The sequence below is a fragment of the Melanotaenia boesemani genome, chromosome 2 (genome assembly GCF_017639745.1).
Source record: "Melanotaenia boesemani isolate fMelBoe1 chromosome 2, fMelBoe1.pri, whole genome shotgun sequence".
In the NCBI taxonomy this organism is placed as follows: Eukaryota; Metazoa; Chordata; class Actinopteri; order Atheriniformes; family Melanotaeniidae; genus Melanotaenia; species Melanotaenia boesemani.
Window position 1 is genome coordinate 8,006,831 of NC_055683.1, and position 14,681 is coordinate 8,021,511.

The 14,681-nt window shown below is 41.8% G+C and overlaps 1 long non-coding RNA gene across 1 annotated transcript; it reads left to right on the forward strand.

The window, feature by feature from the left end:
• Window positions 1-490: 490 nt before the first annotated feature.
• LOC121655568 lies at window positions 491-9,361 on the forward strand. Its single transcript, XR_006013242.1, has 3 exons — window positions 491-711; window positions 7,082-7,294; window positions 9,318-9,361. It is a non-coding gene; the product is annotated as an uncharacterized LOC121655568 (long non-coding RNA).
• The last annotated feature ends 5,320 nt before the right edge of the window (window positions 9,362-14,681 follow it).

The following is a 14,681-nucleotide window of genomic DNA, read 5'->3' on the forward strand; positions in this document are numbered from 1 at the left end:
CCAATAAACAGGTTTACTGATGTTGTTGAGTAAAGAAGAGACATCTGAACATGTTTATTTTACATTTCCTTCATAACACACACTCCTCTAGAAGTACAGCAGCCAGACTTTAATAGAAAACACACACACATGTGTACTTATTAATAATAAAGTTAATGTTTCTACTAATAAATGTATGAGTGTAAAAAGATGGCGCGGCCGTGGTCAGACGCCTTCCTGTGCTCCGTGTTTTTACTTTATCTTTACTTTCGCTGCTCTGAAGACACATCGCTGCTCGGTCTCGTCTCCAACAACGATGACACCACCAACATGAAGGAGGTGGAGACCCTGGGGTGGAGGACTCCCCGTTCTCCTACATCTGGGTGGAACTAGAACTAAAGACTTTCAGAGCTTCAGATTCCGGTCCAGGATCAGGTTTCAGTCTCGCTGGAAACCTCCAGCTGTTCTGAGCGACTGTGGTGTCGGATTTCTAACTGGGTCAGTAAACGCCTCTCTGGGTTTATTTTTACTTTCTCGGGTCTTTGTGGCGCAGCTGAGATTCTCCGTGAAATCCCCCATCTAAAGGTAAAAAAGCCGTTTTCATTTGGTTTAATTTATCAGACTGAGGGTCCTGAACAATCCAGAACCAGGACGGAGGAGAAGTTGTCCAACAGAACCAGAGAGGAGGACATGAGGGGACAAAGACCAGAACTATCTGTTGCTGTGAACGAGGTCTGTTATGGTGGAGTTGTTCGTCAAATGTCGAGTCAATATGTGTCTTATTAATCTTTAAAACCCAAATTGGCTTCATATCTCAGGGCAGTGTTGCCAACTTGGCGACTTTCTCGCTAAATTTGGCGACTTGACAGCTTGGTTAGCCTGATAAAGTCTGGGAGTAGCAGGGTGCTGAATCCAATGGCAAATATTGATGTGCTCAAAGAGCCAATTGATGGATACATCAGTTGTAGGCTTCTAAGTGCAACATAAGGTTAGAAACTAAACTAAAAGTAAGAAAACTAAAGAAAAAAAAAAAAAAAAAAAAACTAACTCCGCCAAACTGTCTCTTTTGTGTTACTTTGCCGGTCCCAAGCCCGGATAAAGGTGGAAGCATAGACATAGAGCAGTTCCACGCAACTTAACAGTCCTTGGGTTAAATTTGATATTCTAACAATTAACAATAAAGGACAATGATTTATGTAATGTGGATCTCGACAAAGGTTATCAAAGCTTATTTTTTAAAGTGATGTCCAATTTCAATGACAAAAATCCAAAAACAAAAAAACAAACCAAGAATCAACAGAAAAATTATTTGTAGCTCTAAACATATTTAGGGTGTTTTTGACTCTCCTTTTGTCTCTCCATGATGTTATTTCTTTCTCCTACAATGGCCATTACATTACATGCAAATGGCGATTTATGCAAATTAGGCGATGACGTCATTTAGCGACTTCTAGCGACTTTCAGGACAGCCAATCCCCCAATCCCAAACCGAAAACTTGAGCACTCGCCCTGAGCCCCTGATGACTAAATGACATCACCTGCGTGAGGAGTCGAGGGTGACAGGCCACAAGGGCTCGAAATGCTTTAAATAGGATTGGGACAGCACTTTGAGACCTGCACTGCAAGGAGAGAGACGCCATACACACACATATATATATATATACACACACATATATATATATATATATATATATATATATATATATACACACTATATATATATATATATATACACACTATATATATATATATATATATATATATATATATATATATATATATATATATATATATATATATATATACACACTATATATATATATATATATACACACTATATATATATAGTATATATAGTAGAGGTCAGGAAGCTCCTGTAAACGCCGCCGTGGGGAAATTAAACGGCGAAAAATATAACGACCCAGCGCCACAATACTGAAGAACATGTTTCACACGTCGGCTTCTCTCGGTAAACTCCGTGTTTCACGTGACATCGCAGTGATTTATGGGTAATTCCTTAGCGAAAGTTGGCATCGATGCTGACTTATGGAAAGGGGGCAGAAAGGGCTCAAAAATGTCCGCCATCATCCCTTGATCACTCACACAATTCCAATTGGAATACCACTGAACCCTCGAGCCCCTCGCGGGAGCGCGCCCGTGAGTGCAGGAGTGCTCAAGTGTTCCATTTGGGATTCGACCAATAGCTACTTTCCTTACTGAGGAGTTGGCAACAGTGTCTCAGGGTGCCTGGTAATGACGTCACACATTCCGAGGGTTTCGGAATCTTTGTCAGTCACGTGACCTAACCAGCGGACACGCGCTGTTTTGGGTGTGTCCGTTATAAACACCAGAGACAAGGAGCAGTAGTTTAGTTAGTAGTATTAAAACGGTTTACTCAGTCACCAATCTGGAGGAAGAATAAGAAGGATGATTAAACGCTGTCAGTTTGATGGTGATCAGATAAACTGGAGTAACTACAAGGATTTATGGCGTCATGTCGTGATATTGAAGTTGGCCATCTGCCTTGGCCATGCCCTTTAACCTCGTTAAAATTCAAAGGGCAAAAATTTCCACATTACACTCACACACCCACTGTTACTAACTCTTCAGTGAGAAAAGTGGCTCCTAAAAGTCGCTAGAAATCGTTAAATGATGTCATCTAATGTGCATGGAGGCGGCTGTGGAGAGGAATGTCATGGGAAAGGCAACAGTGGACGAAAAGACAAGCTAAATACGTTTAAAAAGGCAAAACTAATAAAAATAAAACAAATTCTTTGGTTAATATGTTCTTTTATTCTAGTTTAATTTTATTAAGTGTAGGTTGTTTTCTAATTAGAAGGCTTCAACATTTAACAACACTGGTTTTCCTCCACACTCTTCATTAATAGACATTAATATCTGACGGTGAGCCAGCGCGAGATCATCCTGCAGCAGCTTTGAACGTTTCATTTTCAGCCTGGTGATGAAACAGGTGATCATCTCCTGCTCTGAATGCAGCTGCTGCTGCTGCCAGAAGCTTCTTCTGGTTGCTTTAGGACAGGAGAGGCCTGCACAGCAGCACCCACTCCTCACTGAGAAGAATAAACTTTCATATACGTCAGTCTACAAAAGTCTCCAATACTGAAAAAGTCGATAGATTTGTCGCTAGTTGCTTAAAAAAACAAATAAAAAAAGGTCGCTTTGTTGGTGTGTGAGTGTTGCCAACTTAGCGACCTTTTTTATACATGTGGGTAAATGTAGAGGGCGGCTAAATTCATTCATGACTGACTTTCACTGAAAAGTACTACATGTACTTCAGGTACTTGGTGATGAGATTGAAGTGAGCCACATGCAGCAGTTGGGACAAAATAAGTTGGTATGACTCCATCCTGCTGATGTAAGTTTTTACTACACAACCAATGTCCTCAAAGTCTCAGAGCCTGAAGCTCTTAATCCACAGCACATACAGCTGTTCCTGCAGACTGAGACTCCTTTACATACACCTGAAACGGGGTTTCTACCTTAACCCCTGTTGAAGAAACATTTCTAAATGTGCTGAAATATTTGTTAATCACAGCTGTTAATGCTAAAACACAATTATTTTTATTTAGTATGTGGTTAGTGTTTCATCTCAGTTACAATGAATGTTTTAAAATCTTGCCATACTTTAGATTTGACCGTCTATCCATTAATTTTCTATTCCGCTTAATTCAATTCAGGGCTGCGGGGAAGCTGCGGCGTATCCCAGCAACTGTTAGGTTGTTAAATTTTCACCACTTTGAAATCTTATTTAACAAACATGACATGTTTAAATACATTTTCTAGACTCTAAAATATGCATGCCATTAATTTTGAAAACACTTTTTAAAAATACTTTTTTAGAAGCTTCATTTGTCATTGACCCATAAACAGTTGAGAAACTACAAATCTCTGGAAGTTCACGGACATTTCAGGAATGTCTGGGTGCAGGATCTGTTCACATTTCCACCGCAGGACTGAACAACAGCGTCTCACTGCAAAGGTAAGCTCACCTGCTGTTAGTGAAGTTATGATGCTGGTTAGGGTTACTTTACTTGTTTTGTCTGTTTTCTTTACTTATTTAAACTCTGAGCATAAATGGTTCATGTACATTACAATGTTGTAAAAGAAACAACTTCATATTTATATTACATAACTCAGAAAAAGTTTTAAATGATCTAATAATCCTACCACATGTTCATACAACATAATTACTCAGCTAACACGTCAGTCTGGCATCAGCCTGTAAACAGAAACTGTAATAATATAAACGTCCTTATAAATGAAGCTAAATAAAGCAAACGGTTGAACACTGTTGTAAACGCTTGTTGTGTGTCTGCCAGTGTGTGTCTACAGGTCCTGCACTCCCAGCACCTGACCGACTCTTCACTGAAGCTCTGGTCATCATGGAGCCATCAGGAGCCACATGATCAGGTCACTGCACATGTATGGCTGGGATAGCGGAGACATGCTGCAGTTATGCTGTTTAAGCTGGAGGCTGTTGTCAGATGCAGACGATAACCGTAACTGGACAACCTGCATACTGGATGATACCATGCAGCATCAGTAAAGTGGAGCAGAAGTAGGACACAAATAGACTTCACTGCAAAAGCTGCTGAGATGTGATACTTCTGACAAACATTTCCAACGAGCCTTTCAACATGGATTCTCAAATGTGCTGTTTTTCTAGTTTCCTCTACATCTCTAGCTGCTAACTGACAGCAGCCTTTTGTAAACGCTGCACACAACATGCCCACATTCCTGTATGTCCAAACCTCTGTCAGCCAAGACGATGTCTGAGCGCTCACAGGTTACATTCAGTCTGGTCACATCCTGACTGTTGTCTCATCCTCTGTGATCAGCTGATCACCTTCCTCTCCAGCATCAGGAGTCCTCTTCATGGTCTGTAGCTCTCCAGGGTCTGCATCCTGGTGGACTCCATCTCTGCTGCTTGCAGCGTCTCTTTCCTCAGCTGATCCGTCTTCTTCGTCTTGCAGACGTGCAGCGTTTGTGGGTGTGACTGATGTGTGTCCTAGAAGCTGTTTGTCCTGGATCACGTTTGGTTTTATTTAAAAACTAGTTAACATCGGATGCTTCCATTACATTTCACAATCTGAACCACTTAATCAGACCAGTTAACGTCCCCTCAGATCTTTCATAGCACAGCAGAAAACTTCATACATTGATTCATATTTGTGTTTTTATGCATTCTTGTTTACTTGTTTATTTAAAATCATTCACTCTGTGATGTTTTGATATAAGATGATTAAATAAACACTGATTTAACACAAACTGATGAACCCGTTTCTTTTCCCTCCCTCTGCCTGGAGTTTACCAGTGAGGTTAGCCAATGTGAATATAGTGACTTTAAAAAGCCAAATAAAGTTTATTCATTAACATTATTTACACAATAAAAACAACAGCAACAACAAAAACTCTCCTTCTTCCTTTATGAAAATGCTGAGAGCAAACACACATGAAGGGAGATGGTGGTGAAAGTGATGTCCTTCCCTCACCGCTGTGACCCAGGCCATCTGACTGCTCTTTACTTCCTCAACCTGCTGTCCAAAGCCTCTTTTCCAAGTGGGAAACCAGAACAATCGAACGTTGTGTCCAACTTTTCTACAGTTTTGTCGTGTGACTTAGTACGGCATCTTTCACACAACACGAGTGTCCAGTTTTATCAAAGACAAAGCTGCAGGCAAAGATGATGCACGATACTGAGTTGTTTACGAGTATCCAACCAAAATGCTGGTTTTACCCACAATACACTGCGACTATCCCGAGTGTTACGTCACACCATTGCTGCAGTGCTGATGACCACGCCGCCCCACCAAATAAAACCTTCTTATGTTTTTCATCATGGTCCACCAGGACCTCAGTTTCACATTCTGAAAAAATCTGCTTCTTCTCATTTTTTCCTTCCTGAACCATCATGGAAATGATGTGATAAATATTTATTACAGACGTTCGACCTTTTATAGCCGTTATAAGGGCGTGTCATGGCGTTCCCTCACACGCGCCGACGTTAGAGTTGATTCTGATTTATAGATAGAAACAGACGTGGGACGTGTGTGAGCACGCTTTGATAAATCTGAAAGTTTTTGTGCATCACATTTTCCTTTTTTCCCGACATACACCACCTGTAGTTTTCTTTGCTACACACAGTTTTATGAATGAGGCCCCAGAAAAGGTTTGATGCAACAGACAACAAGGGGTTAAAGCCCCTCAGTGTCCCAGGTGAGGTTTTCAGAGGTCTTTTACTTTCCAGGGGAGCCGAGCTCCCCGTAGCTCCCCATAATTTCAACCATGGAAATATTTGACTTTTTCCTGCTGAACTTCGTCACACCTGCAGTTTGATGCTGGAACCGCTGATTGAACCACATTCATCTGCTGTTTGACACTAAACCCTCATTTTATTTCTGTCTTTATTCCAGTTTCCAGGAGATTACCAGTAAAGCTTCTCTGTAGAACTGGTCTCCGCTCTGATCTGAACACTTTCACCTTCTTTGAGTCAAACTGCTGCAGGAAGATTTTCAGTGAAACAGCTGAAATGAAAATTGATCCTAAATGTGGAAAAAAGCTTCAGTGTGAGCAGCTGTGATGGAGCAGATAATCCACCTGTAGAGGTGAAGATGATGAAGATGAGGAGTGGCTGACAGGAAGCAGGTTAACGGATCAGAACCTACAGTGTGTGATTCTGCAGCTCCTTCAGTCAGACTTTCCATCCAAACTGGAATCACTTCATTTTTCCTTCTTTAACTTCATCCTTTAGTTTCTGTTTCTGACAGAAAATGTCAAACTTTTTTTCCTGCTTCCTGTTTTAAATCTTCGTCTGATTTAGTTTCACTTTCTGTTCATGGTAATAAAAGGAGGAGAAATGTTTCCTCTTTTGAGGCTGGTCTGCAGCTCCAGCCCTCCATCTGGTGTCCTGATAGAAGTCCAGCAGCTGAAGGCAGCTTCCTCTTCCTCACTGCTGTCTGACTGCATCCATCTGACTCTGATATGAAGCAGAAACTCAGAGCCAATCAGAGGAGGAGCAGCAGATGATGGAAAGGAGGATTTCAGTTGATGTTCAGATGAATGATGTGTGTTTCCTCTGCAGGTGAAGGTAGAAAGTGTGTGTGAGCTGATGTGAATCCAGCATCATGGATCAGGACAGAGAGGAGCCTGGACCTGGACCTGGACCTGAACCAGGACCTGGACCTGGACCTGGACCTGGACCTGGACCTGGACCTGGACCTGGACCCAGCTGTTTGTCCTTTAAGAGCGACCAGTCGAAAGAACCTCCTCTTCATTTTAAATCAGAGCCACAGAGGTGAGCTGTGTGAAATTGTCCATTTTGTGTTTCAACTCAATAATAATAATAAAAATAAGAATAATAACAATAATAATAATAATAACAATAATAATAACAATAATAATGATGATGATGATGATGATAATAATAATAATAATCATAATCATAATAATGATAATGATAATAATAATAATAATAACAACAATAATAATAATAATAATAATAATATTAAAGGACATCTTCAGTATTTAAGGTGAAATATCCAGATGAAGCTCTAATAATAAACATGTGAGTTGTATTAAATATTTCTTGTGAGCTGAGAATAATCAGGAGGATTCTGTCTCAGTGCAGGAAACATAGAATCTCCATAATTCAACTTTCTCATCTGTGGAACGTAGAAGCAGACGAGAGTTTTTCCTCCTCTGGAAAAAGGAAACAGATTCTGGACGTTTTCCAGAAGTTCAGGAGATTCTCTGAACCTCAATTCAATTCAAGTATTTATTGTCATTGTCACAAAATAACAACGAAATTACGTTTGGAGCATCCACATGTAGTTGATAAAGTGCAAAAAAATTGGTAAGTGCTAGCCCAGTGTAATAAATAACCCCAATATAACCCGGGTGTAAACATTAGCACAGTTAGCACAGTATGACATCAGTACAGCATATTGGCAGCAGTGATGCCACAGATTACTTGAAAAAGTAATCTGACCACTGATTACTGATTACTTCTTTAAAAAGTAATCTAGTTACTTTACTGATTACTAAGGTTTAGAAGTAACTAAGTTAGATTACTAGTTACTTTATTAGTTAAAACCCCCCAAACAAAAAAATGACAATCGATTTTTTTTCGCATATACTTTACTGAAAGTGCATTAGTTACGAATGGTGACTTTACAATGTTTTGCAACTTGTAACTTTTAATTGTTTTTCACCTTCTATGAACATAGTCAGTCTCTTATTAACTTTGTAAATCATTCAGTGCTTCTTCCCTACCATCATATACATTCATCCAAATGAATAACAATAAAATAAAGCAACATCTCTCGTTAAGCATAAGACAAATCTGCATTATGTTTTACGTTTACACATGAGAAAATAATGAAATAGTAACGGACTTATTAAAAAAAAAAAATCAATTCGGTTTGGAATAGGTTCTGATGAGGGAAGTGGAGAGGCGGACCTCCCATCATGCACCAGGGTAATAAGTTTCTATATCATATTTTTTTCTAAAGTCATGTGCAGTGAATGATTTGTGTTTGTCGATTTAAAAAAGGTCAAGTTTCAGCAAAGAAAGGTAGCTGCATGCTTACGAGTACATAAAATTTCTGTACCACCGTTAATGAGAAGGTGTGTTGAGTTAGATAAATAAACTTTCGTCCACGGCGCTTGATTTCAAATCATATGTGAAAGGAGTGGGGAGTGCCGAAGTAACGCAGGACGAATATGAAGAGTAACGGTAATTTGATTACATTGTAGGATATCCTAACGCGTTAGATTATATTTTCTTAAAATATGTAGTCAGATTACTGTAACGCGTTACTTTGTAACGCGTTACTGGCATCTCTGATTGGCAGCAGCAACAGGGCGATGATAAAGTGCATTGGAGAGCGGGGACATTCAGGCAGATACAGTACATGAAGATAGTGACATTATGCAGCAATGCAAAACCAGTTCAGTGCTATTGATCGGTGGGTGTGGTTATTGTCCATGGGAGGGTGGCAGAAAGGGGAGGGGGACAGTGTTCAGAAGTCTTACAGCTTGAGGGTACAGCCTCAGTTACTAAGTGACCTGCAGTCAGTTTGGCTCCTCACAAACACACCAAACTTTTTCTTAGTGGAAAACTCCAACATCAAACACATTTATACTGGGAGCTGCCCAGTCTAACCAGTCTCATCCAAGCACACACTGGCTGTGGCTGCCTTGCTCCAGGGCACCTCAGCACAGAGCTTCATGAAGGTGTTGGTGAGAGCTTCCTAAAAGCTGAAAGCAGCTTCTCCATGTGACAGAATGTGATGTGATTCTTCCTGATTCCTCCACAGAGTGGACCAGCAGAGCTCAGAGCTTCCCAGTGGTCAGTCTGCCCAGCAGCATCAAACACAGCTGGACTCCATATTTATGGTCTGTACATGTACAACAACTACTTCTCCATCTCTTCTGTCCACATCATCTCCATGCTGACCTTTGTAGACCAGTGGATTGTCAGTGTGTCCAACATGGATCTGATGTTTGGCTCCATGATTTCAGTCTGATTGTGTCCTTCATATCGTTTCTCTTCCAGCTGCTGGAGGACAACATGATCACTTTCATGAAGAAGGAGCTGAAGAAGTTCCAGAAGCTTCTGAGTCCAGATTACCCAGAATGCTCAGTGTTGGAGGGTGAGGCTGAGGAGCAGAGGAAGAGCAGCAGAGAGGCGTTAGTGAAGATCACAGTGGACTTCCTGAGGAGGATGAAGCAGGAGGAGCTGGCTGAGCGTCTGCAGAGCAGTAAGAGGATTTCTCTAAAGATTGAAGCTGCTGGATAAATGACACATTTACTGATGTCTCAACACATGAACATCACATATTCACATCCTCATTCCTCAGAGGCTTCAAATCTTTACTGACTCTTCTTATTTCTTCTTTTCTTACAGAACTTCTGGCTGCAGCTTGTAAACGTAAACTAAAATGTGGTCTGAAGAAGAAGTTCCAGTGTGTGTTTGAGGGGATCGCTAAAGCAGGAAACCCAACCCTTCTGAACCAGATCTACACAGAGCTCTACATCACAGAGGGAGGGACTGCAGAGGTCAATGATGGACATGAGGTCAGACAGATTGAAACAGCATCCAGGAAACCAGACAGACCAGAAACAACCATCAGACAAGAAGACATCTTTAAACTCCCACCTGGAAGAGATGAACCAATCAGAACAGTGATGACAAAGGGAGTGGCTGGCATTGGGAAAACTGTCTTAACACAGAAGTTCACTCTGGACTGGGCTGAAGACAAAGCCAACCAGGACATCCAGTTGACATTTCCACTGACTTTCAGAGAGCTGAATGTGCTGAAAGAGAAAAAGTTCAGCTTGGTGGAACTTGTTCATCACTTCTTTACTGAAACCAAAGAAGCAGGAATCTGCAGCTTTGAAGAGTTCCAGGTTGTCTTCATCTTGGACGGTCTGGATGAGAGTCGACTTCCTCTGGACTTCCACAACAATGAGACCCTGACTGATGTTACAGAGTCCACCTCAGTGGATGTGCTGCTGACTAACCTCATCAGGGGGAAACTGCTTCCCTCTGCTCGCCTCTGGATAACCACACGACCTGCAGCAGCCAATCAGATCCCTCCTGACTGTGTTGGCATGGTGACAGAGGTCAAAGGGGTTCACTGACCCTCAGAAGGAGGAGTACTTCAGGAAGAGGTTCAGAGATGAGGAGCAGGCCAGCAGGATCATCTCCCACATGAAGACATCACGAAGCCTCCACATCATGTGCCACATCCCAGTCTTCTGCTGGATCACTGCTACAGTTCTGGAGGATGTGCTGGAAACCAGAGAGGGAGGAGAGCTGCCCAAGACCCTGACTGAGATGTACATCCACTTCCTGGTGGTCCAGACCAAAGTCAAGAAGGTCAAGTATGATGGAGGAGCTGAGACAGATCCACACTGGAGTCCAGAGAGCAGGAAGATGATTGAGTCTCTGGGAAAACTGGCTTTTGATCAGCTGCAGAAAGGAAACCTGATCTTCTATGAATCAGACCTGACAGAGTGTGGCATCGACATCACAGCAGCCTCAGTTTACTCAGGAGTGTTCACACAGATCTTTAAAGAGGAGAGAGGACTGTACCAGGAGACGGTGTTCAGCTTCGTCCATCTGAGTGTTCAGGAGTTTCTGGCTGCTCTTCATGTCCGTCTCACCTTCATCAACTCTGGAATCAACCTGATGGAAGAACAACAATCACACTTCAGGTTGTCCACATTTTTTAAGAGACCAGATTCAATACATCTCCATCAGAGAGCTGTGGACGAGGCCTTACAGAGTCCAAAAGGACACCTAGACTTGTTCCTCCGCTTCCTCCTGGGTCTTTCACTGCAGACCAATCAGAGTCTCCTACGAGGCCTGATGACACAGACAGGAAGTAGCTCACAGACCAATCAGGAAACAGTCCAGTACATCAAGAAGAAGATCAGTAAGAATGTGTCTGCAGAGAGAAGCATCAATCTGTTCCACTGTCTGAATGAACTGAATGATCGTTCTCTAGAGGAGGAGATCCATCAGTTCCTGAGATCAGGACGTCTCTCCACAGATAAACTGTCTCCTGCTCAGTGGTCAGCTCTGGTCTTCATCTTACTGTCATCAGAAGAAGATCTGGAGGTGTTTGACCTGCAGAAATACTCTCCTTCAGAGAAGGTTCTTCTGAGGCTGCTGTCAGTGGTCAAAGCCTCCAGCAAAGCTCTGTAAGTACATATATAGCAGGATGTGGAGAAATATACTGCTGCTGGTATAAGGGAACATCATGGGACAGATTATTACTTGTCTTATCATTTCCTCTTCAGACTGAGCAGCTGTTCCCTCTCAGATGAAGGATGTTCAGCTCTGTCCTCAGCTCTCAGCTCTCCGTCCTCCAGACTGAAGGACCTGGACCTGAGAATCCAGGATTCAGGACTGAAGGAGCTGTGTGATGGACTGGAAAACTGGAAACTGGAAACTCTCAGGTCAGGTTTCTCTGCTGCTCTCACATGTTTTTCCTCTGTTTCAGCTTCAAACATCTCTGTGATGGAATAATCTGCAATGTTTTCTAAACTACTTTGAAATATTCTGAATGAAATCTGTCCAGAGTAACGCATCTTTTAAAATGAAGGAACATGTGTTTTATTTAGGACTTAAAGGTATAAATGAGCCTCTGGTTAAATAAAGATGCTCTACTTTGTCTCTCAGCTTTGGTTGAAACGTTACTCGTCCTGCTTGTTTATCACGTTGTTTCCATCCAGTGGTTCAGTCACATAGTAAACAGAATCACCCCCAATGCTTTTTCCTGCCTAAACTCCTTTACCCTGATGGAAAACATCATGGAGTTTAGGAAAGGTGGTGGGATAAATTCAGAGGGATCCAAGAAAAGATGACAGCGTTGCATTGAGAATCCGACCACAATGAGCCTCACCTGTGGTTTTATTCTGCAGCTGTGAAACTACAGATGTTCAATAAATATTCTACAGAAAGGGATTCAGATATTTCATCTAATGCAGTCTGATCACACTGACATGGAAACTATATGTCATGTGAACATGTTCAGATATAAAATATGACTTTATAATCAAGCTTGGTGATTAAAGGGAAGGAAAAGTAAAACATGTTGTCACAGCTGCTCACACTCACCCCACTGTCCTCATATATGTCCACACATTTACCAGTTAGTACAACTGGATAAACACCAGCATTGCTTCCAAAGCTGCAGCCAGAATGAAGTGTGTTATGGAATTATCTCCTTTCATAAAGGAAGCTACGCTGTTCCTCAAAGAGGTCATGAAGAAAGCATTGGAGCAGCTTTCATTAGCATCTGATGGTTTCAGACAGCTCTTACCATGGCTGCTGCTCACACACTTCCAGGTTCTTCACTCTGTAAGGAAGGTTCTGGAGCAGACTGGACACTTAGACCAGACCAGGGATGGTGTATCCGTACTCTGGAGTCCATACTTTGATTTCAGCCAGTCAGATATCAGATCTGATACTGTGTGAATATGGAGATACCGCTCTGCGGAGACAAAAAAGCCATTTGTTTTCACTTCTGAGAGTTTTAGACACTAAAATTGTGTGTGAAGTCCAGCAACAGTTATTCCTTCTGTGTCACATGATCATGGCAGCTGATCGTGGTTTCAGATGTCAGGATGTCATGATGATGCTGCTTCTGTAAGTGATGATGAGGTTTAGATATTTTACTGGGTTAATGCAGGTTATTACACATTATATTTGATTATATTTAACATATTACTATTACTTATAGTTTATTAACTTCCCATTTAATTAGAATAATCTTATTAATCTGTAGTTTAACTATTTTTATCATTAAATGGTAAAATGGTAAATGGTCCGTATTTATATAGCACTTTTCTGTACCTGGAATGATACCCAAAGCGCTTTACATTATACATCACATTCACCCATTCACACACTGATGGCGGAAGCTGCCATGCAAGGCGCTCGACCACGACCCATCAGGAGCAACTAGGGGTTCGGTGTCTTGCCCAAGGACACCTCGACATGAACACGACTTGGCCAAGGATCGAACCGGCAACCCTTGGGTTACAAGACGACCGCTCTACCTTGCTGAGCCACGCCGCCCCCATTATTCTAAAAAGATTTTTAAATGTAAATCGGTATAATTTATTATCGCTTTAAAAGCCTCTGAAGTATTTACATTTGTGAGTTTTATTTTTGTTTCATGCTGCTGTTGTAATAAAGATAATAATGCACACTGTGCAATCATGATTCTCCTTTAAGGGCCAAGAAGCATCAATATCGGTATCAGTATCGATGAAAAGTTCCATAAACTAATGGTATCGTATTGACGTGGAAGATTTTGGTACTGCTGTCCCTAGACTAGATGGACTAGACTAGACCAGGTGTTGTAAAGACTCTTGTTCTTCTCTCAGTGGAGACTGTAGTTTTGTCAGCTCATGTGGGAAATGCTGCCATCTGCTGCTGCATCAAGCTGCAGCAACAAAATCCAGCGTACGCCGCTCATAGTCAACTTTTGGGATTTATAAAAACCAAACTTGGTGGGAAAATGTTCCTACCTCCAAAGCAACTCTGACCAGGCGTACGCACAAAATCTGGGAAAACGGGAAACAGCGACACCAACGGTCCAGAATAAAATCAAGGATATGAAATGTGAGACATTTGTACACAATCCACTATTACCTTTCACATCACGTGTTAGATATTAAAGCTCTTTGCAGAAATTAATAATTCTATATTAATTTTCCTAAAAGTTCACGCTCAGAAATAAAAACAGGATTTCCAAGAAAAAGGGAGATGGTATAAATAAGAACCTCAACCACTAAAATATGTTCTGTTGTTGTGAAACAAAACGTAGATGTTATAAAATCCATCCATCCATCCAACCATTGTCTGCCGCTTATCCGGAGTCGGGTCACGGGGGCAGCTGCCTAAGCAGGGAAACCCAGACTTCCCTTTTCCCGGCCACATTCACCAGCTTAACCGGAGGAGTCCCGAGGCATTCCCAGGCCAGCCGAGAGATGTCCATCCAGCGCATCCTAGGTCTTCCCTGGTGCCTCTTTCCGGTGGGACGTGCCAGGAACACCTCAACAGGGAGGCATCCGGGAAGCATCCTAACCTGATGCCCGAGCCACCTCATCTGGCTCCTCTTGATGTGGAGGAACAGCGGCTCTACTCTGAGCCCCTCCCGGAT